Source organism: Mesoplodon mirus (genome assembly GCF_964341445.2).
Source record: "Mesoplodon mirus genome assembly, chromosome: 8".
Classification (NCBI taxonomy): Eukaryota; Metazoa; Chordata; class Mammalia; order Artiodactyla; family Ziphiidae; genus Mesoplodon; species Mesoplodon mirus.
The window spans coordinates 86,641,126-86,666,574 of NC_138984.1; the positions used below are offsets into that span (position 1 = coordinate 86,641,126).

At 41.2% G+C, this 25,449-nt stretch overlaps 1 protein-coding gene across 5 annotated transcripts in view; it reads left to right on the forward strand.

Moving 5' to 3' along the window:
• LOC309809153 (uncharacterized protein) overlaps nucleotides 1-25,449 on the forward strand; it is a 123,497-nt gene that overhangs the window by 21,870 nt on the left and 76,178 nt on the right. For 4 of the 5 annotated variants that reach the window (XR_014294819.1, XR_014294820.1, XR_014294821.1 and 1 more), the window contains exon 3: nucleotides 10,561-10,649. The gene's annotated coding sequence lies outside the window, so the exon portion shown is untranslated. Of the gene's footprint in view, nucleotides 1-10,560; nucleotides 10,650-15,048; nucleotides 15,125-25,449 lie in introns of those variants that run through there. The other variant, XR_014294823.1, reaches the window with a different exon arrangement.

Below are 25,449 nucleotides of genomic sequence, written 5' to 3' on the forward strand. Positions count from 1 at the left end.
TCAGCCTCCTGCAGTTGGCAAGCAAGGACAGGAGAATGCAAAGGGCCTGCTTGGGCCTGGAAAGGGCTTCTGGGATGAGCTACAGATGACCTTTCTAAGATTTCCCTGTTCCAGTGGTCTTCATGACATCAGGGCAGTCTGCTTTTGACTTGGTTAAAGTGTATTTCCAAAGCTAGGGACTCCATTTCCTCACTGGGGTATTTTGAAGATTTGTGTTTTAAAGTACATCAGTTGTTTCAAGTGAAAAGTGTTGTAGAAGGAGGGCAAAGAATCATTTGATTATCTAATTTTCATGTTTACATAGCGTTTGTTTTAAAGTAGTAAGAATCTAAATTCCAAATGTGGTTACAAAATCAGCCTCCACTTAAACCGGTAAGTGCATTTTAATGAAGCTTAATTTAAAAGCATGTATTTGCATATTGAAATTTGCTTGAGTCAACTTGTAGAGTGTGATCTCCAGAGCCCTGGTTTTCTAGTGTTCTGAGAATGTGGGAATTCTTTCAAATTACTTTTCATGGCCTGGAAATGTTAGCTCAATTGGTATAAGGGTTAGTAAAATGGAGAAGGTTCAAATTAAATTATGGTATAAGTTACAATACAGTACTTTTCCAAGTCATTCTTAGAATACTCTTGGAATTCTTTAGAACCCAAATGTCATATTTTGGAATAGTTTGTTAACTTTATTCTACAGCTCATCTGTATTTAAGTCAACAGGCATGAGAACTTAACATATGAGAATTTGCCAAGTCAGAAATAGATGGCTTCCATTTTCTACTGATACCTTCATCCAAAAGTCAAAGTGTATTAATACACTTATTAAAAGTTTAACAATTTCAGAGGGACTACTATAGTTATATAAAATGAGGCTGATTTGTTTTTTCTAAACCTTTATTAATTGTGAAAGATAACACACAGAGAAAAGGTACATAAAACACAAAGTATGATGAATAATTACAAAATAAATATAATTAGAAAAAAAACAAAAGCACCACCCAGATCAAAAAATAGAACATTGCTGTTATCCCCAGAACTGCTTCTCATGTGTCCCATCCAGATCACCTCTTTCTCAACCTTCCCCTACACCCCAGGTAACCATTATCCTGACTTTTATGGTAACCACTTCCTTGCTTTTTAAAGTTTTGCCTATTTTTGAACTCTATACCTAGATGGACTAATACTAAGAAACACCAACTTGGCTACCTAGCCTGCCCACATCTGTGTGAACCTGGCTGGGTAACACAATTCCCATAGCTAATCAACCTCACTATGAGGCTTTGTTTTCCTAATATCAGTCCAAGAAAAGTCTTGGTCTTTTTGTCTTTAAATGACCTGCCCTATTTCTTGTCCCCCCAGTTTCATCTTCCAGAGCCTCTACTCTGTGCTGGATTAAGTTCCTCAGTTGGGCAGTACTTTTTTTCTACTCAGTACTCAGTCTTTACCAAGAGATGAAATTATTTTCTTTTCTTTAACACTACAGAAAGTTTTCTTTGGTATATGTCTTTTTTGCTCAACTTTATAAGATTCATCCCTGTTGTAGGTGTAGCTGTTGTTTGCTCATGTTTACTGCTGTATCATATTCCATTATGATTATGTATATAATAATTTATCCATTCTATTATTGATGGACATGGGGTTGACTTCATTGTCATTAAGAATTTCTTGTGCTTGTCTCTTGGTACAAATATATATGCATTTTTGTTGGATATGTATCAAGGAATGGAATAGAGGGATCATAGGATATATGTATCTTATACTTTAGTAAATAATTCCAAACTACTTTTCAAAGTTGTTGTGGTGGGCATTTGTGCAATACAGTTTTTTTAAAAATGTGGTCAGTATAGAAAAATAAATGGTAAAATAAGTCATTCTTCAATATGCATCTGTTAAATTTTGTCATTAAAAACGGTCTATGAAAAAAAACAAAAACAAAACAAAACAGTCTATGAGATCAGTATAGGTGAGCTCAGGTTCAAGTAAAGTGGTCCACTTTCATGATCATTCCTGTTCCAGGCACTTCTGGATACCCCTGATAACATGGTGGCCCTCCAAGGGAGACTAGTATACTTGTAGATTGGTAAGACACTAGTAGCTACCCAGGTGGGCATCTTGGAGTAGGTAGGACAAGATAGATCTAAGGGTTCTTTTCACAGGTCCTGTGTTCCACCCAAAGCAAGAGTCCCCTTTGGGGGCAGCTTTTTTTTTTTTTTTTTAATTTATTTTATTTATTTATTTGGCTGTGTTGGGTCTTCGTTTCTGTGCGAGGGCTTTCTCTAGTTGCGGAGAGCGGGGGCCACTCTTCATCGCACTGCGCGGGCCTCTCACTGTCGCGGCCTCTCCTGTTGCGGAGCACAGGCTACAGACGCACAGGCTCAGTAGTCGTGGCTCATGGGCCCAGTTGCTCCGCGGCATGTGGGATCTTCCCAGACCAGGGCTCAAACCCGTGTCCCCTGCATTGGCAGGCAGACTCTCAACCACTGCGCCACCAGGGAAGCCCGGGGGCAGCTTTTTTTAATAGCTGCTTTCTGCAGAGTTGTAATCCCTCCTGGGATATGCTTTTTGCTCTAAGTGTATTCTCTTACCATCTGATATTCTGGTTACAAGGGGGCACCTTGTTTAAGTTCCCTGCTGAAAATTTATATGGCTTTTTGATTTGCAAATGGCTAAATCAAGAATGAGTTAGGGAAGTGGTTTATCACTTTTTTTTTTAGCATGACAACCTATTAAATGTTTTTTTTATTGTGGACTTTTCTAAATATACACAAATGTATAAAGAATGGTGTCTCATGTATCCACCTCCAAGCTTTGATAATTATCATTTTATGGCCAATCTTGCTTACATCTGTCTTACTCCTCTTCCCACTGGATTATTTGGAAGGAAGTCCAACATATTAAATGATTTTATCTATAAATACTTTAGCCTGTATCCCTAAAAGGTAAGGATTGTTTAAAAAAACACAACCACAATACCATTATTACACTTAAATAAAAGTAACAATTCTTTAATATCATCAAATATCTCCTCAGGATCCAAATTTCCCCAGTTGTCTCATGAGTGCTTTGTTATGGTTGGTTTGTTAGAATCAGGGTCTTATGAGGTAGACACATTGCATTTGGTTTCTAGGTCTTCTAAGTCTCTTATTTCCTGTTTTCTTTGCCCTCTTTCTTTTCTTGCCACTGAGTTGTTGATTAAACTGCGTCGTTTGTGCAGCAGAGTTTTTCTATCTTAGATATTTATAATTTTATTCCTGTGGAGATACAAATTTTATTTCTGTGGTGATAAAAGCCATTTTAACCATATAATAGTAGTTGTAATTTTAGTATCTTTTAAGAAAATGCATATTGATAAAAGGCTACTAAAAATTCAGTAACACTTTCAAATTAATTTGCTCTTTTCGTGCATGGGCAAAACAGTTGAAAAATTGTAAATCAGTGAGTTCTCAAACTTTGTGGTCAGGACTCCTTTACTATTGAGGAGCCATAATAAAAGTCTCTTGTTTGTTTATTGATATCTGTTGTATTAGAAATTAAAACTGAACAATTAAAATATTTATTTGTTAATTCATTTTTTAAAATAATAAATCTGTTAGATGTTAACAAATAATACATTTGTGAGAAAAATGACAGTGTTTTCTAAAACAAAAAAAATTAGAAAGAAGAGTGATATTGTTTTACATCCTTATGAATCTCTTTAATGTCTTGCTTGATAGAAGCCAGTTGGATTCTTATATCTACTTTGGCATTCAGTCTGTTACAATATTACACACAGAATTGCCTCTGGAAATTTTGCTGTATATTTTTGAGAGATTGACAGTGAAAAGGGCAAATAAAGTGTTAGTTTTATTATGAAAACAATTTTGACCTCATGGAGCCTCTGAAAGTGTCTAGGGACCCCTGTGGGTTCCTGGACCACACTCTGAGAATTGCTGTAGAATATTGATGTGTGGAAGACATTATTATCATTAGTAGTATGTAGACGATGCTTAGGGAAGGTGTGTATTTGAGCATCCCTTGCAAATACTTCTCAGCTCCCCCTGTCTCCCAGGTCTCTGCGATCTCTTTCTCCTTGCCCCAAGTTTGTTCTATAGATATGGTAATGGTATTTTAATTATGTTCTATGTTCTTTTAACAAAGTGTTTACAATCTCTCCACACACTACCCACCCCTCAATTCCATAGCAAGCTCCATAATTTTTTCCTGAGAGTGCAAATGAAGTAGTGGAGCAGAAATGTACAAATGTGGAAGAAGCTGGAAAGGTGGGTTCTAGTCCCAGGCCTGTTTCCAGAGAGCTGGGTGACCTTGGGCAAGCCATTTACCCTCACTGAGCCTCTGTTGCTTTAGCTATAAAATATAGGAGTTGGAGCAGGTTATTTTAAGGTGTTTTCTGGGTCCCAAATCCAATAAATGCTACTATGGCTCATAAGTAAGTAAGTCCATCCTGAAGTTTCCTTTAGCTCAGGGATGTAACATTGGCCTAATACACAGAGGAACCCACAGCAACATGAGAAAAGGGGATTAGGACCCTATTTGTTGAGTCAGAGGGAGAGCGAGAACTGAATACGCTGAGACAGACTCAGAATGGAAGAGTAACAAGGTGTAGGAGTTCCTTGTTAAGGAGTTTTGCAAGATTTCCCACACCAAGAGGTATCCTCAGAAAAAGAAACAAAGCCCAGCATTTTTTTTCTCCTAAGATCTTTACAGCCTTCTAAACTTCATTCCCTAAGGAAAAGTGTCAGTAAACTACAGCCTGGAAACTAAGAATGGTTTTTACACTTTCACGTGGTTGAAAAAAAATAAAAAGATGAATACTATTTTGTGACATGTGAAAATTATGTAAAATCCAAATTTCAGTGCCCATCAGTAAAGTTTCATTGGACACAGTCATGCTCATTCATTTATGTAGTCTATGGCTGCTTTGTGCTATAATGGCAGAGTTGGGATGATATGACAAATACAGTAGAGCTTGCAAATATTTATTATCTGGCCATTTCCAGAAGTTTGCAGGCCCCTGCCCTAATGCAAACCTATAATTTGCATTTTATGGCTCTCTTTCAAAGGCTGACCACAGTCAACAAACACTTCTAAACACACATTCACATGCCTTCTCTGACTTAATTTGGTTCAACTTTTGTATTCTCTTAGGTTTCTAATGACTTCCGCTTCAAATCTTTCTTTTATATAAAAACTCCACTCTGACACCTTTAATTAGGCATCTCAATCCCCGTTCCAGAATAGTTTGAGGGCTGAAGCAGGTACTCTTCTGTGATCCACCCCCTTCAGGTCTAGCGGAAACCCCCCGATCCTGGCTTCCCCTACAGACTTCCTCACATTCAATACCACCTGCACCCTTTAACTTTCTCCTTCTAAGGCCTCCTTACCTATAGCAATTGTTGAGAGTGGCAGGAGGAAGATGTGATCTTGTGTTTTTGTTTTTAACTAGGGCACAGTTTGCTCAGCTAAGTCACATTTGTAGTTTTGTCACTTCATGGTTTTTGGTGCTCTTTCCTGCTTCTCAAGGACATAGGCTGAAGTCTGAATGAGCCGGGGAAAGTTAATTCAACAGTTAAAATGAAAAACAAAACAAAATGATCCCTCTTCCTCTCTACCTGGAAATCCTTGGAATTTTTAAAGACACATAGCTACCTATTCTAAAATTATTCCCAGGATTTAATATATAGAGGTTTGATTGAGTGATGGCTTGGAGATGTCAGTGCTGTTTTTTTTTTAAATTTTTATTGACGTATAGTTGAATTACAATGTTGTGTTAATTACTGCTGTACAGCAAAGTGACTCAGTTATACATATAATATACATATATATGTGTGTATATATATATATATATACACACATACACATTCGTTTTCATTTCTTTTCCATTATGGTTTATCACAGGATACTGAATATAGTTCCCTGTGCTATACAATAGGACCTTTTTGTTTATCCATTCATCAGTGCTGTTGAATGAAGATTTTACATCACATCGCACAGGGCCCCAGGGGAAAGGATGGTCAGGAGGCAGAAGGGGCGGGGGACAGGAAACATTGGACCAGAGCCTTTACTGGGGAAAGGCAAGGTAGGGTAGAATGAACAGTTTAGAATTGGCTGGCTTGAATAACTGCATTGGGCCTTGGGACATAGGGGCTGTCTGTAGTTGCCCGGTACCTGGCTCTGGGTTTGATTTAGGGTGGGGGAAACATTGGCTCGGTTGTGTGAGAGTTAGATAAAAAGGTAGTTGGGAGTATAGACTGGGAGATTGATTGGTTTGCATATGAAAGGTGTGTTCTTTGGCAAGTTGTTATTACCTTTAGGAATTAGCAAACTCTGGGAGGGGCAGTCTCTCTCTGGGTCTGTAAGGGCCCCAGAGTATCAAGAATACAGGAAATAAGAAAATATAGTTAACATAATTGGCTCTGTGACGAATGGATGACAAATAGACAAATGCAGAATCTAAGAAAACACAGACCACGACAAAAGCAGCAAACTAATTGAATTTATGTATTTATTGGAATGCTGATTTTTACCATTAAAAAATAGAAATCTTGGGCTTCCCTGGTGGTGCAGTGGTTGAGAGTCCACCTGCTGATGCAGGGGACACGGGTTCGTGCCCCGGTCCGGGAAGATCCCACATGCCGCGGAGCGGCTGGGCCCGTGAGCCATGGCCACTGAGCCTGCGCGTCCGGAGCCTGTGCTCCGCAGCGGGAGAGGCCGCAACAGTGAGAGGCCCGCGTACCGCAAAAAAAAAAAAAAAAAAAAAAAAAAAGAAATCTTGAGTTTGAACTAGTTTAAAAATTAATAATAAAAGGTATAGAAACTCAATAAAAATTTAAAACCTGTATAAAAGTATATAATGTGAAAAGTAAAAAGATTTTTCCACACCTATTCCTAATCCCATTTCTCAATTAACTTCTGATTAACATATTTTCTAAGATGCTTTTCTTTGCAGATGTATCCATCTCACTTAGGGTAAAAGTGGTGTTCTCACAATGTCTACAAGGCCCTGTTACCCCTGCTTGCTCAGTCCCTTCTCCTCCACTGGCTGTAACCCTCCAGGCAGGCTCCTGCCTCAGAGCCTTTGCTTCTCCCATTTCCCTGGCTCTTCCTAAGGACAGCAGCCTGACTTCCTCCCTCACTTCCCTCCATTCTGTACTCAAATACACCTCCTAGAGGTCTAGACTAGATAGTGGTGTCAAAAATCACAACCACCCCACACTTCTGTCCCCCTTCTCTGATTTCTTTGTATCCTTAGCACTTTGTACATGGTACATATGCCTTTTGTTTATTTCTCTTGTTTATTATGCATCTTCCCCACTGGAATGTAAGTTCTGTATGGGTAGAGATTTTTGTGTAGTGTCTGATACACAGAAGATGCTCAATAAACATTTCCTGAATGAATGGATGAATATCAAGCACAATTATATAATATATATTTATTTGTATAATTTTTTTTTTTTTTACTGAGTGGGATCACATTATATATATGATCTCCAGCTTGTTTTTTTTTTCACCCAGCAAGGAATCTCGGACATTTTTCTATGTTAGTACATCTGGATGCAGTTCATTCTTTAAAGTAGCTGCATAGAATTCCAGAGTACAGATAAACCCTAATCTATTTAACCAGTCATTTACTGATGGTTATTAGGATGTTGAGAATTTCACCATTTCCTGCAATAACAACAAGTCAAGGAAAAGAATGCAGATCATTCAGGTTCAGGGTATGGGACTTGTTCTAGAACTGAGTAGGAGACTATTGGTCATTTTCTGACTTTCTTGTGCTATAATTTTTATTTTTCTTTAATCCTTGCTACTCAGTTGGGAAAAAGGTTGCTCCACTGAGGTATGGGCAGAGATGGACGTTGAAAACATCACAGGTACTTAACAATAATTCTATGTTAATAGTTACTAGAGCCAAGGGCAGACCTCTGTGCAGGCAGGCTATAGGCATATGGTGGGAGGCCTGTAGCCCGTGGAGGTCTGTGGTGGGGAAATGGAGGGGAGGATCCCTTCATTTCCTCTGACCTAAGTCACCCCATTTATCCATACCTGCATCTTGTCTTATATGCTCCTTGCTGACTTGTCCATTCATCTACCATGTCCCTTCAAAACTAATACCTGACACTCCATGTGCTGGCCAATTTCTCTTCTCTGCAGTCATATCTTTCTTCTGTTTTCTATTCATTTAAACCACATTTCTCAGTCGCTTCCTCTGTAGAGCATAGTCACGTACTCTCTTTCCCCATTGAAATCTGCCCAGTCTCTGACATCTTCCATACAAAAGTTCAAGCCTCATCTTTCAGTGATGCTTAATGATATGGCCTTCATCTTGCCTTTCATTTCCTCCCTGGCCCTGGACCAGACCATCTGTTCCTTCCTAGCATGTCTGTTGCTTTAATCTGTTTCTGCCTCTGATCTCTGCTTGTTACACCTGCAAGCCCAGCCCATGTAATACGCTCTTCCTCCCTAACCTTCAGAAACCTCATCTGCTTCCCTGACTGATTCCAGCCTTCCAGGCTTCCCTGAGCGATTCTGCAGGCTATCTGAGCTGTGTTCTCCTGGGGACTGGGTGTTTATTCTCCATGCTATATCCCTTTTAGCTCTTTTGAATGTTCCCAGTTTGGCTTAATTAGGGTGCTGTGGGATCATACTTGGCCTTCCATTGTGGAGGAGACTAGGCAGGGGCATAGGAATGATAGGAAGGGCTTGTAAGATGGGCTGCCAAGCCTGGTGTCAGTGAGTTCCTGGTACCCCCCCAGCTCCTCTAAGGTGCCACTGGGGGAGAGGTCACTATTTTCAGGAGGGAGGGGCAGTTGGGTTTTAGAAAATACTGCTGGGTTATAGAAGAGATTTATTTTTACTGTAAGTTAGTGGTTCTTAGTGGTTTGGTTTTTTTCCCCCAATAGTGGGCCACTTGACGATAGCCATGAACACTCTTTCCAGAAAAACGCACATACACACAAATTTTTGAAGGAGCTTCCAAGATGTACCGGGAGCCCCTGAAGGCCATTAAAGATTCCATGGTCTCAGGTTAGAGCCCACTTCCCTAGATCATGTTTCATACTTGTTCTTAGCTGTTGTATTCCCCCTACCCCCTCGACCTGTCCATTGGTTGTGGCTGGAAAGCATTGTCTTAACAAGATAATGAAATAGACACAAAATGACTCTGATGGCATCTTTTGCTTTTTTTCCCCTTATTTTTAAAGCAAGTTTTGCTTCTCTTTGGAAATGTTCTATATTGGGAATTAAAGAATGAGATAGAGTTCTTTCCCTGAACTGTGCACAAATTTAGGATTACAAGGTTCTGTCTTGTTTCTTAGTTATTTGTATTGCAGTATAGGTTGGCAGGAATTCCCCTCTAAGCTGCACTGGGGATTCTTCAACACTGGTTCTTTGCTTCCTTTCTCACACAACTCTTTTTAGGACTGGTGGACTGACTAGTAACAAAGGGAATAATAGAGCAGTGGGATAGCCTAGGTGTTAAGAGCATGGTTCCGCGTAGGCAGGCTGATTTGAGTTAGGTAACTCAAGGATCTTGAACTGGTGACTCAAAGGCCAGAGAAACCAGTGAGTCATTTTTGTTTTGCCTGCTTAGCATTTGCTAAAGCAAAGTTATCTCTTTTTTTTTAAGATTTATTTATTTTATTTATTTTTGGCTGTGTTGGGTCTTCGTTGTTGTGGGTGGGCTTTTCTCTAGTTGCGGTGAGCAGGGGCTACTCTTCATTGCGGTGAGCGGGCCTCTCATTGCGGTGGCTTCTCTTCTTGCGGAGCATGGGCTTTAGGCACGCGGGCTCAGTAGCTGTGGCAGATGGGCTTCAGTAGTTGTGGCTCGCGGGCTCTAGAGCGCAGACTCAGTAGTTGTGGCACACGGGCTTAGTTGCTCCGCAGCATGTGGGACCTTCCCGGACCAGGGCTCGAACCCGTGTGCCCTGCATTGGCAGGCGGATTCTTAACCACTGTGCATCCAGGGAAGCCCCAGCAAAGTTATCTTGATCTCAGTAAAAGGCATTATCTTGATCTCAATAAAAGGAATGTGTAATTATTTGTCTTATACTGACCCTGTTAATGTGTTATGTCAGTTGCTTGACCTGAGGCAATTGAGTTTAGGATTTAGTTTCCCCATCTGTAAAATGGGCATAATGCCTATCTCAAAGCACTAAATAACTTATGAATGTAAGAACTAAATGAGTTAGCCTGTAAATTCTGAACAAATTGTACATCTGATTATTAATAATAATCCACAGTGATGAATGCCTTAAGAAGTGCTAGAAGTGTGGGGATGGGGGAATAGGGGCAGATAGAGCTAAGAGATGTTGAGTCAATTTAAGAATAAAATTAGGCGTGTTTGCTGGGAAAGTCACATAAAGTGGGAGGGCACAATTTGGTCCAGAAAGTTGCAGAACAGCAGCCTGGAGTTGCTGACACACAGCTCAGAGAAGTCAATGCCCAGGGTTCCGCTAGAATGGCAGTGTGTGGGTTCCACTGCTGTTTCTTGCAGGGGAAGTGAAGGCCTCTGCCCAGGCCTCTTTCCTGTCAACTCTCTCACCCTCAGGCCTTCTGTTCTTCCCACAGCTGCCTTCTTCCGCTGCCCACAGATTTCACAGCCGTTTCCAGACACAGGAATGCTTTTGATGCAGCAACATCCTCCACAGCCCTGGAAGGTAGGCCTGAGGTGCCATGGCCGCATCCTGGGTGTCTGAAGCTCATTTTAACCAGCAGCTGGGAAGCTCCCTAGGACTTCCATGAGCTGACCGCCATGGCCTGGTTAAGCACTGACCTCTCACTGACTTGGGCTCTGTTGTTGTCTGTAGGAAGGGAAAGGGTGTGTCAGGAGAGCACTTGATGGGGCAGGGTGGGCAGACTCTGCCTCCTGACTTTGGGTGGCAGGCTGTGGGTCTCAGCTGCAATTATTAAGGAGTGCCGACTGCCATCATATCTGGAGAGCCTGAGGGTGGGACTGAGGTTGGATTGGGGACAGGGAGTGAAACTTTCAGTGTTGGCATGAGCTCAGAGGTTAGGATTGCAGATCCTGGGTTCAAATCTCAGCTTTGCTGTTTACAAGCTATGTGACCTTGGGAAAGTCACGTAATCCCCTGGAGCCTCAGTTTTGTCATCTATAAAAGGGGGATAATAATAGTACCTACTTCAGAGGATTGCTATAAAGACTGAGTGTATGTGTGTGTGTGTGTGCGTGCATGTGTGTGCATGTGCTAGCTTACAAGCGTTAGCTACAATGATCTATTATTAGTGTAATACCAGGGCTTGGATTTCTGGGCTGGGCATTAGGGGTGGGCACTGGTCGGGGCTGGGGACTGGAATGAAGTAAACATGAATGAATGAATGAATGAATGAAACATAGCATTGGGGACAAACATTAGAAAAGTTGGGGTTAGGGTTGGCTCTGCGATATAGCTTGGGCCAGCACATTTGGCTTTCATCAAGGGGTGAGAGACAGAAGCCGGGGATGGGGACAAAGGCTGCCTTCCCTACCCCCAATCCATGAGCATCAGTATGGACACACATATATATTCTTGCCTCTCCTACTAGACCAGGGAGCCTGTAGCCCTGCAAGAGGCTAAGAAGGGGGAAGGAAGGTTCTAAGTTATTTGAACATAGCTCAAGAGCGATGGTGGCAGTAGAGCCAGTGCCAAAGGCTGGCTGAAGGGGAGATGTAACTGCTGTTATCATGCGTCTCCCAGGTCTCCTCCCCATAATGGCTCTCTTGCTGCCATAGTTGGGAAAACCCAAGAGAAGTCTTGGAAGTAGTTCTGAGTGCCCAGGACAGTGGAGATGACACCAAGCTTCCCCTATGGCTGCTCTGACAGCAGCAAAGCTTGGACAGTGGGCTGGGGAGGATGGGATTCCCTGGAGAAGACCTCCTTGCCTAGGTGGTGCATCAGGCCCATACACTTAGGTCCTGGTGCCATTGCATCTGACGGTGTATTGCCCTGTATTTGTGACCGTGGCCTTCATCACCTGGAGGCAGCTAGTGGCAGAGCTTGGTTCTGAAAAGGAGGAGATGTGTGCAGGAGATGGAGAAGGTCTGAGACCAGAGAAGGGCAGAGTCTCTCCATGAGCTCCAAAATGGTTTCCAGTTTCAGCCTGCTTTGAATTAAGTAGAGGAGACAGAAAAAGAATTTGCTTAAGCGTGGATGGGTGGTTGGACCAACGAAAAGAGCCAGAGTCCACCAGAGTCATTGTTTGGGGCAGGAGCAGAAGTAATTCGTTTTATATTGTTTCAGTATGCTGTTCAATTTTGTGCTGATTAGGACAAACACACAGTTAATATCCGGTAATTCATATGGCGCTGCCAGGACTCAGCATGGGAGTGTGCGTGTTTATGCCAAGGGTGCCAATTCTTGATGTTCTCGGAGCTGCAGGAACTGCCTTAGCCACGAGTGCTGTGGATGTGCTGGAGCCCTTGAGTCATCAGCGTTGCTCCACCGCCCTCCACAGCCCCTGAATCCCTGAGGTGGCATAGCTTGGACATGCTACATCTGCTCTGTGTGTGTGTGTGTGTGTGTGTAAGGGTGTGTGTTTAACAGAGGCAAAGGGATGCTCTCACATTATGGTTTAGGGGCAGAAAGGAGACTTCTTTGAGAGCTAACCACCCTGGTGTTATTAAGACTTAGATCGTTATATTAGGATTATTTTAAGTTGTCTGTAGTAAGAGTAAAGTGAAAGGAAGTGAGCCCATGGGAGGTTGCTGGGCTCCAGCTGTGAAAATCAGAATGAGGAAACACCAGAGGCCTTCTCATTAGAACCGTGAATGGATGATAGAACACCCACCATTACCATTATTATTTGATGTCTTTCCCAGTTTGTCACTAGTGCAGTTAAAGATGAAACAGAAACAAGATTTAGATTGTTGGAAAGGAAAAGACAAACTTTTATTGTTTACAGATGATATGATTTTATACCTAACCTACTAAGAGAATCAAGCAAAATGAACCCCCAGCTATTGGATTTAATAAGAGAGTTTAGTGCGCTGGCTGCAAGCAGGATAGACATACTCAAATTGAAAGTTTTCCCACATGCCAGCATTGGTGAGCTATAAAATATAATAAGAGAAAGAGAGATTGCATTTTTAAAAACAAATAAAACTTACAAAATACCCAGGAATAAGCTTAGTGAGAAATGTGCTCTGGGATCTATATAAAGAAAACTTTAAAATCTCCTGAAAATAAAGATGTGAATAAATAGAGAACCATATCACATTTTTTCCTTATTACAAATGTTATATTTATATCTTCTTTATTGCATTTCACTGTATGCTACGGGTTGAGGATTCAATGGTGAAAAACACAGATACCTTTATGGAATTTACATTTGAAAGGAAGAGACGTTGATAAAAGAATAAACAAAACAAATTATTTACATGAATACAGCTCACCATAAGGATCGAGAGATATGGCCTTTCTCTTTGACTTCTGTGAGAGAGCTCCCTGACAGGCCCCTATTAACTCTCTGAAGTACCCAAACATTTTTTTTTTTAACTACAAATACACTGACTATAGCAAATTTGTTGAATAAGCAACAGATGACAAATCTAATTTAGCTAAGAAAATATGCAGATGGGTCACTATAAACCACCTCAGCTCTCAGTTGTGGCCAGAGCTCACTGAGTACTGGGTTCTTTCCTTTAAAAGGAAAATAACTTTTTCTTTTACTTTGTTTAAATGCATTCTTGTGGGAATTCCTTGACGGTGCAGTGGTTAAGACTCTGCTATTTCACTACTGAGAGGGTGCCGGTTCAATCCCTGGTCAGGGAACTAAGATCCTGCAAGCAGTGCGGAGTGGCAAAAAACCAAACCAAACCAAAACAAAACTTGCCTATGTCGTGTGAAAGACAGGAGGGCTTGATTTAGCCTGTGTCCCTGAGAGGTAGGGCAGGCCCACTTCTGGCTTTCACAGTATCCAATCTGAACTCTATTAGCTAATCATAAGGAGGTAGTGGCTTCTTCACTCTGGAGACTATCACAGTTTTGTGGACTGTTGCTTGGCTTGAATGGTTAACCAGAGAATGATGCTGTTTAGATAGTTTTGCATCATTATTTATTATAAAAATGAGCAGGATAGAAAATACCATTGAAGCATAGGGTGGTGAACTGAATGTGGAGAAGGAACCAGTTTGCAGTATGATATTTTCTAAAATATTTTCTTCTCTGTTTATTACCAATCTCTTATACTTTTCATCTTCTTCATCTGCCCTGGTCACACCCTGGATGAAAGTTTACTGATTTCCTTTGCAATTTCTGCCCATATCTTCTATCATCTTCTATCCTTTGGCTCTGTCAGAATTTTCCAAGGGGGCCTATAGCTAACAGATAATGTTCAACTTTAGAGAATAAAGAAAGCCGCTAACCATATTCCACACAGAGTGTCCTCCTTTGATGCTCTCTTTATATAGCATGCTAAGTACATATGGAATTAATTTCTTTCTGAGGCTTACAAGTTGCCAACTGATACATTTGTTTCCAGAAGGAAGGTAAGTATAGGCCAGGTGCTGAGGTAGGTTAGTTTTTATTTGTTTGTTTTTAAAATTTTTATTGGAGTATGGTTGATTTACAATGTTGTGTTAGTTTCAGGTGTACAGCAAAGTGGATCAATTATACATATACATATACATATATCCACTCTTTTTTAGATTCTTTTCCCATATACACCATTACAGAGTATTGAGTAGAGTTCCCTGTGCCATACAGTAGGTCCTTATTCGTTATCTATTTTATATATAATAGTGTGTATGTGTCAATCCCAATCTCCCAATTTATCCCTCCCCCCCTTTACCCCCTGGTAACCATAAGTTCGTTTTCTACATCTGTAACTCTATTTTGTTTTGTAGCTAATTTCATTTGTACCCATCTTTTAGATTCCACATATAAGTGATATCACATGATATTTGTCTTTGTCTGACTTTTCACTCAGTATGACAGTCTCTAGGCCCATCCATGTTGCTGCAAATGGCATCATTTTGTTCTTTACTTATGGCTGAATAATATTCCATTGTATATATGTACCACATTTTCTTTATCCATTCCTCTGTTGATGGACATTTAGGTTGTGTCGATGTCCTGGCTATTGTAAATAGTGCTGCAATGAAAATGTTTCCGTTTGGAGAAGAGCTGAGGGTGCTACTTCACCATGGCAGCAGCCAAGAATTTGAGGACTGTTCTCAAGGAGGAGACTTAGCCCTAGCTTTGCCTTCTGGGCCAAGGAAGCAGGGACTTGAATGATAAACTGTGAGAGCTTGAAGAGGACTTTAAAAACATTCATTCCAATCACTCTTTTAAACTAATGAAGAAACAGAAGCCCTAAGAGGTGAAATGACTTTCCCAAGGAGATTCCCAATTTTTAGCCCAGTAGTATTCCTAACATACCTTGGCATCTGTTATAAACTTTGGAAGCCACTGTTGGAAACTACTAGTGATCTGAGCAGAGGGCTGTGGGCGTGGCCCCCTCTTGCTACAGGGCAATGAGGAGGTCATATGGTATCTTTTCTTCCAGAGACTGGGAGAATGATTCATCTTGAAGTCACAAAGAGACAGTAACAGATTCCTAAAGCTGCACACATCCATGAGAAAATGACAAACACGTGAGGTGCTGAAGCAGAAAAATGCTCTTAGTGATACAGCTGTGAAGAGGGACAGCCTGTACCCTTTTGGGCAGTGGAAACCATGCTTTGCTTGGAACAGGTGTGAGTTCAGCTTCAAGTGCTTCAGGAGGGTCAGATTAGAAGGCGTTTGAAACAAAAGATAATTTACAAGGACATGGGGAATGCTTTACTGTTCAGGATCATGAAGAAACTAAAAAAAAACACAGTTGAGATCAGGTTCAAGTCTCCACCCCCTACATTTTAGTTGAAAATTTTCAAATCTACAGGAAAGTTGAAAGGATAATAAAATTAACATCTATACATCCTTTGCTTAGGTTGACCAATTGTTAACATTTGAAAGTTGCAGATATTGTGACCCTTGACTTTAGCAAGCATCTCTTGAGAATAATGACCCTTCCCCTATGTAACCATAATACCATGATCGTACCTGATAAAATTAGCAATAATTCTGATGTATAATTTGTATTCAGTTTCTCCCCAAATGTCTTTTTTTATTATTTATTTTTAAAAAAAATTTTGGGGGCTTCCCTGGTGGCGCAGTGGTTGAGAGTCCGCCTGCCGATGCAGGGGATGCGCGTTCGTGCCCCGGTCCGGGAAGATCCCACATGCCGCGGAGCGGCTGGGCCCGTGAGCCATGGCCACTGAGCCTGCACATCCGGAGCCTGTGCTCCGCAACGGGAGAGGCCACAGCAGTGAGAGGCCCGCGTACCGCAAAAAAAAAAAAAAAAAATTTTTGGCCGCGCTGCACAGCTTGTGGGATCTTAGTTCCCTGACCAGGGATCAAACCCGTGCCCCCTGCAGAGGAAGCACGGAGTCCTAAACACTGGACCACCAGGGAATTCCCCCAAATGTCTTTTTATGATTATTTTTTCAGTCTGGGATCCAATCAAGATTCATGAATTATGTTTAGTTGTTATGTCTTCAGTCTCATTTAATATAGAATAACTGCCCCCTCCCTTTTTGATGACACTGGTTTTTTGAAGAGACCAAGCCAGTTCCCTCGTGGAATGTATCACATTCGGCATTGTTCTGATGGTTTTTTCTTGATTACTTTTAGGGAAACATTTTTGGAAAAAATGTTACATAGGTGAGATTGTGTGTCTCTTTTTGCATCACACCAGAAAGCATATAATATGCTGCTAAGTGTGGTCATTCAGTTAGTGATCCACCAGTTAGTGAGGTGTCCCCCATATTCCTACATTTCTCCCTTTATAATTAGTAAATCCTCTGTGCAGTGATACTTTGAGTCAGTGTGAATATACTGTTTCCCCTACATTTTTTGCATCCATTGCCTAAATTAATAATTACATCACAGGTTGCAAAATGGTCATTTTCTAATCCTATCATTCCTTCTGTATTTATTAGTTGACATTCTTCTATGAGGAAAATCTCTCTTTCTCCTTCTCTCTTTTAAGTATCACCATGGAGCATGGATTATTACTATTTTTTACAAACAATCCATTATTATCATTACTCCATTTCCATTTGCTGCTCAAGTTGTTCCAAATTTGGGTAGCAGGAACCCTTTCAAGCTGCATCCTATAACCTCCTGTGACTTTTTGACATGTCCTGGTTAGTCTTTGAATACTTCCGTGCTTTCTGGCGCAACAAAATATCCCGGATTCACTTGTATTTTCCCTATCCTAGACTTGGAATCAGTATTTTATCAAAGGATTCCTTTTTTTTTTTTTTTTTTTTTTTTTGTGGTACGCAGGCCTCTCACTGTTGTGGCCTTTCCCGTTGCAGAGCACAGGCTCCGGACGCGCAGGCTCAGCGGCCATGGCTCACAGGCCCAGCCGCTCCGCGGCATGTGGGATCTTCCTGGAACGGGGCACGAACCCGTGTCCCCTGCATTAGCAGGCGGACTCTCAACCACTGCGCCACCAGGGAAGCCCTATCAAAGGATTCTTATGGAGAATGACATTTAAGCCATGGCCCAAGAACCAAGCTCATTGGTACTGTGGCACATTCACATTAAAATGAAATCAACTTATGACAAATTTTAGTTATGTATTTTCTGTTATATATAAATAGTTAAATTTCCTGATCTCAAAATTAGATAAGTCAGGAGTGAATAACCAGTATCAGTAATAAGAATTCTTGAAGAAGTCCTAAGTGTTACAAAAACCCCGAGTACTGTATATTTGAGGGAAACTGGATTAGTTTCCTGTGGATGCTGTAACAAAGTACCACAAACTAGGTGGCTTAAAATAACATAAATTTATAGCCTCACATTTCTGGAGGCCAGAAGTCTGAAATCAAGGTGTTGGCAGGGCCCTCTGAAACCTGCAGTGAACCCTTGCTTGCCTCTTCTAGCTTCTGGGTGTTTACTGGCAATCCGTGCGGTTCCTTGGCTTCTAAATGCATCACTGCAGTTTCTGCCTCCATTGTCACATGGCCATCTTTTTCCTGCATGTCTCTGTCTTTGTGACTCTTCTTTCTTATAAGGACATCAGTCATATTGGATTAAAGACCCACTCTCCTCTAGTATGACCTCACCTTAAAACTTGATGACACCTGCAAAGACCCTGTTTCCAAATTAGGTTACTTTCACAGGTACCAGAGGTTAGGACTTCAACATATCTTTCTTGGGGGGTCCAATCCTACCTATAATATACACCATAATCCAGGAGTTAAATGTTCAATGAAGTGTTTAGCTAGAGTAAGGAAACATCAGTTTATAGAAAAGCACTTCCTTGCTTTCTGGTGCAACAAAATATCCCAGGTTCACTTGTATTTTCCCTATCTTAGACTTGGAATCAGTATTTTATCAAAGGATTCTTATGGAGAATGACATTTTAGCCATCACTCCTGTAAATTCTGACAACAGCTCTCTAAATTGAGTGAAAAAAATACATAAGAAATATTTATAGTATTGTAATCAGTTTTATATTATATATTGGTTAGATAAAAGAGATAGGAGAAAAAGAGTGGTGGAAGACAATGAGAGACATACTGAGAGGACAGAGAGCACTTTAGACAACAGGGGATAAGAGAATGAGGGACCGTGAGAGAGGGATAAGTAGAGGGGTTTAAATAGGGAGAAAGCAGGAGAAAGAGATCTTTTGCCCATTCGGCTGGATTCACACTGTGTGACTTCACAGTCCATCCTGACTTTTAAGCTAATACCACATTTTTGACTTGTGCTTCTCTTTTTTTTTTTTTTTGCAATACGGGGCCCTCTCACCATTGTGGCCTCTCCCGTTGCGGAGCACAGGCTCCGGACGCACAGGCTCAGCAGCCGTGGCTCACGGGCCCAGCCGCTCCACAGCATGTGGGATCTTCCCGGACCGGCGCACGAACCCGTGTCCCCTGCATCGGCAGGCGGACTCTCAACCACTGGGCCACCAGGGAAGCCCCTGTGCTTCTTTATTAATGAGGCTGAATATTAGTCTCTTTTACTCCTTGGCATGGATAGGGTGGGGACTGTGTGAAGTGTGTACCCTTTTGGCTTGAGGTGCATCTTACCTGAGAAGTAGGGGCCATGAGTAACATCAGGACCAGAGTTTGGGGGCCGATCTGTGCCTGGGTGAGGCCAGTGTCTAGGTTACCAAATCCAAGGGGTCAACCTTAAACTGGACATGAGTGTGACCTGAGGAGCTAGTCCAAAGTCTGGTCGCCGAATTTGCTAGGAATTATGGCGGGAACCAGAGCGTGTAGCTAGGAATGGGTACTTAGCCAATACATAAGAGTGTGGCCAAGGGTAGGCAGGGGTGCCAGTCCCCATGTGCCAGAGCAGATACAAGGAAGGTTCAACTTTGTGTGTCTTCCTTTGGGACCTCTCATCTGCCAGCCCCTTTAGCATCTGTCTGATGGAAGTTGGGGGAGTGGCACCTCGAGGACGTGCTAGTGTGAAGGCCTCAGCATTTGCAGGATACAGGCCTCCCTTGTTTCTTTCAGCAGAACCAGGTCCTGAACTAAAGTCAGCCTGACCTGACCTTAGTGACCACTCACCTCCTGTACTGCAGCGTCCAGACTTCTCCAAGAAGCTTGATAAACAATTACATGTTCCTGGTAGTGTTAGGGGCACTGGAGATCTATGGGGGACAAGGCAGACCTATGGGGGACAGGGCCGTGCTCTCCTGGGGCTGACATTCTAGTGCACATAACTCCTAAGCCTGAAGCTGAGCCCTACTCTACTATGTGGGGGTAAGGTTACCACAAGGGCTCATTCAGTTGTGTTGTGCTTTGCTTTTCTTGTTTAGTGTAGTATTCTTTTAGGTGAAAGTTTCTAATAGTAAATGATTAAAATCATAACTACAGACTAGTCCCAGACAATTCTTTGCTTTTGTGACCTTTTACCATAGACAAAATGAGAATAGAGTTATGAAAATGAATCATATATTTTTAATATTATTCTATAACAAAAATGTTTTCTTGGCATCACTTATTACACATTAATACCATGTTTGTTCATATGCTATACAAGTTTTTTAAAAAATTGAGGTAAAATCCACATAGCAAAAGTAACCATTTAAAATTAACCATTTAAAAGTGAACAATTCAGTGGCACTTAGTATATTCAAAATGTTGTGCAACCACCAAATCTATCTAGTTCCAAAACATTATCATCACTCTGAAAGGAAATTCTATACTCATTGAGTTGTCTCTCCCTGTTTTCCCTCCCCCAGCAACCACCAGTCTGCATTCTGTCTCTATGGATTTACCTATTCTGGATATTTCATATAAAAGGAATCGTACAATATGTGACTTTTTTTTTTTATGTCACCAAGTCCCCTACTGATGAACATTGGAATCTTGTGCTATTATAACTTGTTATGGGTGGAATTGTTTCCCCCTCAAATTTATATATTGAATCCCTAACCCCCAGTGCAATTGTATTTAGATATAGGGCTTTAAAGAGGTAATTAAGGTTAAATGAAGTCATGTGGGTGGGGCCCTAATCCCATAAGACTGGTATCCTTATAAGAATAAGAAGGCATACCAGGGATGCATGTGCACAGAGAAAAGGCCATGTGAAGACACTGTGAGAACGTGGCCATCAGCAAGCCAAGGACAGAGGCCTCAGGAGAAACCAAACCGATGACACCTTGATCTTGGACTTCTAACCTCTAGAACTGTGAGAAAATAGATTTTGGTTTTTTAAACCAGGCAGTCTGTGGTATTTTGTTGTGACAGCCCGAACAGACTAATATATAAATTGAGACAGACATTTACAATAACTTCAGCTAGTACAAGGCAGTGATCTAAAACAGCATATCTGTGATCTAAAATCAGCATAAATATCTGTTGATTTTAGGGGCTAAAAAGGGCCCTTTCATTTTCTTTTTTTTTAAAATTGAGGTATAATTGAAATATAGCATTATATTAGTTTCAGGTGTACAACATAACGATTCAATATTTGTATACATATACTGCAAGATGATCACCACAGTAAGTCTAGGTAACATCTGTCTCCATACATAGTTAAAAATCTTTTTTCTTGTGATGAGAACTTTTATGATCTACTCTCTTAACGACTTTCCAATATGCAAAACAGTATTAACTACAGTTGCCATGCTGTACATTACATCCCCAGGTCTTATTTATTTTGTAACTGGAAGTTTGTCTCTTTGACCTATTTTGGATCTATTCTGGATAGTTCAGATAAATGGAATCATACAACATGTGACCTTTTGTGTCTGGCTTCTTTCATTTAGCATAATGTTTTTGACATTCATCTACTCTGTAGCATATATCAGTACTTTGTTCCTTTTTGTGGCTCCATAATCCATTGTGTGTATACACTACAACTTGTTTATCCATTCATGTGTTGATGGACATTTGAGTTGTTTCCACCTTTTGGTTATTGTGAATAGTGCTGCTATGAACATGTGTGTCACATGTGTACATATGTACATGTGTTTGGGCACCTGCTTTCAATTCTTTTGGATATGCTGTTCTGCCTTAAATCATTAAGAGTACCCAGGACTCTGCCTAACCTAGGTCCTCAATGCCATCAGCATTTGGGTCTGTCATCCATCGCTGATTGGGTAACTCTCTTAACTCTAAGTTGCCCTTTTCCTGGGCAAGCTTCTGGTCTCCAGTTCACTCTCATCTGGGAGATGGGGTGGGCTGGAGGAGCCTGTACAGCACTTTTACATCTACATACATAGTTCCTGAGAAGACTAATTTGATTATTTGTTTAGTCAATCAACAAATTTCTTTTGAGCATCTATTCTGTGAAAGGCGCCGTGCCAGAACACTTAGAGGATAGGAAGAGATCTAAATTATGATCCTTGTTCACCAGTGCTGTGCTAACTAGCCAGTGACAGATGATCTTTCATGCAAAGAACTCTAAACCCAGGCACTCGACAAGTGTCCTGTGCCAAATACAGGACAGAGGGAGAGAGCCCTTCTTGCTGGGGTGACCAGGGAGGCTTTATCTAGGAGGCATCACTTGAAATGAGTGTAGGCTGTTAATAGGTGAGACACTGGGGAAGGTATTTTTCATGGCAAAACTGTGGCAGTAGGAACTTCAGTGCATAGATCAATTTGGCCAGAGCAAGGGTTAATATAGGGCGGGAAGACTGATGGAGGGTTTGGTTGCAAAGGCTTGAGAGTTTGCACTTTATCCTGAACCGAAATAGAATCTAGTAGGAAGCAGTCTAATAATTGGGGATAAATCTTTATTTTATTTCATTTTTATGGCTGTAAGGTTGTGATGATCTTTAGCATTGATGCATGGTCATAGTTTAGAATAGTTACTCTTGCCAAATGCTTGAGCGCCTTCAACTGTTCAGTCACTAATTTTTGGCTTCTCTGATACTTACTGATACTCCTTCTGAGAACTTGCCCAGCAGGTAAATTATAAGCCTATGCTGGAGTGTGTTCTGTGGAACATCACTTCTGTGAATAGGATTACATGGTCAAATACATTTGAGAATCACTGTATATAGTGTCTCTCTCTCTAAAAGTTTCACAGTGCCCATTAACAAATTAAAGGCTTTGCAAAATCCTGCAGCAAAAAAAAAAATGGCTTCATTTGTTTAGTCCAGCATTTCCTAAATTTATCTCTGTAGTGGGTTGAATGGTGGGCCCCCCCCTCCAAAAGATACATCCACATCAAATCCCTGGAAACTGTGAATGTTATGTTCTTTAGAGAGTCTTTGCAATTGTAACTAAGTTAAGGGTCTCAAGACAAGATCACCCTGAATTATATGACTGTACCCTAAATCCAATATGTCCATATAAGAGAAAAATAGAGGGCAATTTGAGACAGACAGAAGAGAAGACAGACACGGAGGAAAGATGATGTGAAGACTGAGGCAGAGTTTGGAGGGAAGTGGCCATGAGCCAAGGAAGCCGAGGATGGCCGACAGCTACCAGAAAGTGGAGGCCAGGAAGGATTTTCCCCTAGAACCTCTAGTGGAAGGGTAGCCCTGCTGACAGCTTGATTTCAGACTCTTGGCCTCCAGAACCGTGTGGGAATACATTTCTGTTGTTTTAAGCCACCCAATTGGTGGCAATTTGTTATAGAAGCCCTTGGAAACTATAGGCATACCTCGTTTTATTGTGCTTTGCAGATATTGCCTTTTTTTTTTTAAACAAATGCAAGGTTTGTGGCAACCCTGGGCTGTCAAATGATGGTTAGCACTTTTTAGCAATAAAGTTTTTTTTTTTTTTTTTTTTTTTTTTTTTTTTTTGCGGTACACGGGCCTCTCACTGCTGTGGCCTCTCCCGTTGCGGAGCACAGCCTCTGGACGCGCAGGCTCAGTGGCCATGGCTCACAGGTCCAGCCGCTCTGCGGCATGTGGGATATTCCCGGCCCGGGGCACGAACCTGTGTCCCCTGCATCGGCAGGCAGACTCTCAACCACTGCGCCACCAGGGAAGCCCAAAGTTTTTTTCTTTAAATTAATACATGTACATTTTGAAGACATAATGCTATCACACACTTAATAGACTACAGTATAGTGCAAATAAAACTTTTGTATGCAGTGGGAAACCAAAAGATTCATGTTACTCACTTTATTGCAATATTCGTTTTATTGCAGTGGTGTGGAACCGAACTTACAAGGTCTCTGAGGTATGCCTGTAATCCATTTGCCCATAAAACTTTTTTAAAAAAGCTTTTCATGGAACAACTACTGTGTATGCCCAAATATGAAGTAAGATTTTCTTCTTCCAAATTATCCTTCATGGATATGTAAGATGGAGATGAATATATAAGATACATAAGATGGAGTTTCCTGATATTCAAGGGCTTTCAAGATCTCATATTTCAAGCCAGTTTCTCAATCACTTTCTTTTGAACAACTAAACCATTGTATGAGGAAAACTTGATCCTGAGACAGCTTTAATCAATGTTAGTTTTTTTTTTTTACATCTTTATTGGAGTGTAATTGCTTTACAATGGTGTGTTAGTTTCTGCTTTATAACAAAGTGAATCAGTTATACATATACATATGTTCCCATATCTCTTCCCTCTTGCGTTTCCCTCCCTCCCACCCTCCCTATTCAATGTTAGTTTTAGTAGTTGGTAAAGGTTGTCTGATGGAATTAGTTTAAAAAAAAAAAGGGAGGGAGCAAATAAATGTAACAAAAAATTGGTAATTACTCTTGAGAGTATGAGGCAGATGCTATGGACCAGCTTGCTCATCGTCTTCTCAAACTTTCTTCTCATCTGTCTTCCTATATTGAAGAAGCTGGAAAGCTAAAAAGAACGTTTTCTTAGACTCTGCCGTGAGCATTTGGAGGTACTTTAGGTTCCAAAAGTCAGATTAACTTGCATGAAACTTGATTTCGGAACAAGGCACTCACTTTGGTTTGTGGATGGTAGCAGAGGGGATATTCAACAGCAGACTCTCGGCTCAGCTGGCAGCTTTCTGATTATAGCGTAAGTGGCACAGTGTTGCATGCTGCAGCGGCAAACCCAGGTTTGGCTTGTGGCTTTTTGTTTTCTGGCCAATCCTCTGGTGTGGCTTTGGAATTATTCTTGGAAGCTCAGCCTAGAGTCTGTTTCTTGCCAAACCCTCCCCACCCACCCCCACTTCAGTGATTCTGGAAATTATGTTACTGTTACAAATCTCCTCTTGTGTTAACTAGTCAGAACAGATTCTGTTCTCTGCAGCTAGACCCTTACTGATACAGGGTATGACCTCCCTATGCAAGTATTTGGTGTGTATGTAAAAAGCAATGATTAAAAAGCAATATAGTTAGTGAATATGTCAAAGAGATAAATCTAAACCTATAGCACAAATTTGAAAAAAAAAACCCTGAATTTATATAACTATGGTTAGGATTAAAATGTCCAGTGACAGCACCATACACGGATTTTAAAAAATAATGTATGTAAATAAAAGTGACTGTGTTAGGTGCTTTAAGAAGGGCCTCTTGGGCTTCCCTGGTGGCGCAGTGGTTGAGAGTCCGCCTGCCGATGCAGGGGAAACGGGTTCGTGTCCCGGTCTGGGAGGATCCCACATGCCGCGGAGCGGCTGGGCCCGTGAGCCATGGCCGCTGGGCCTGTGCGTCCGGAGTCTGTGCTCCGCAACGGGAGAGGCCACAACAGTGAGAGGCCCACATACCGCAAAAAAAAAAAAAAAAAAAAAAAAAAAAAGAAGGGCCTCTTGGCATGACTGAGATACTGAAACACTCAGGTGAGAGTTTAAATAAAATTGCTTCATAAAAAGCGAGAGGAAAAAAAGCAGTATTACAAAATCAACCTGCTATTTCACACGTGACTTAAACTTTAATGTGTAACTAAAGGGATGAATTCAATCCTATACACAGACATTTAACTCTCTTATCTATTGCTGAAACATTTATATTTTTAAGGTGGCCAAAAGGCCCCCCCAAACCGTAACCTTGTTTTTTAAGAGGGTTTTCCTTCGCAAAATATGAGAT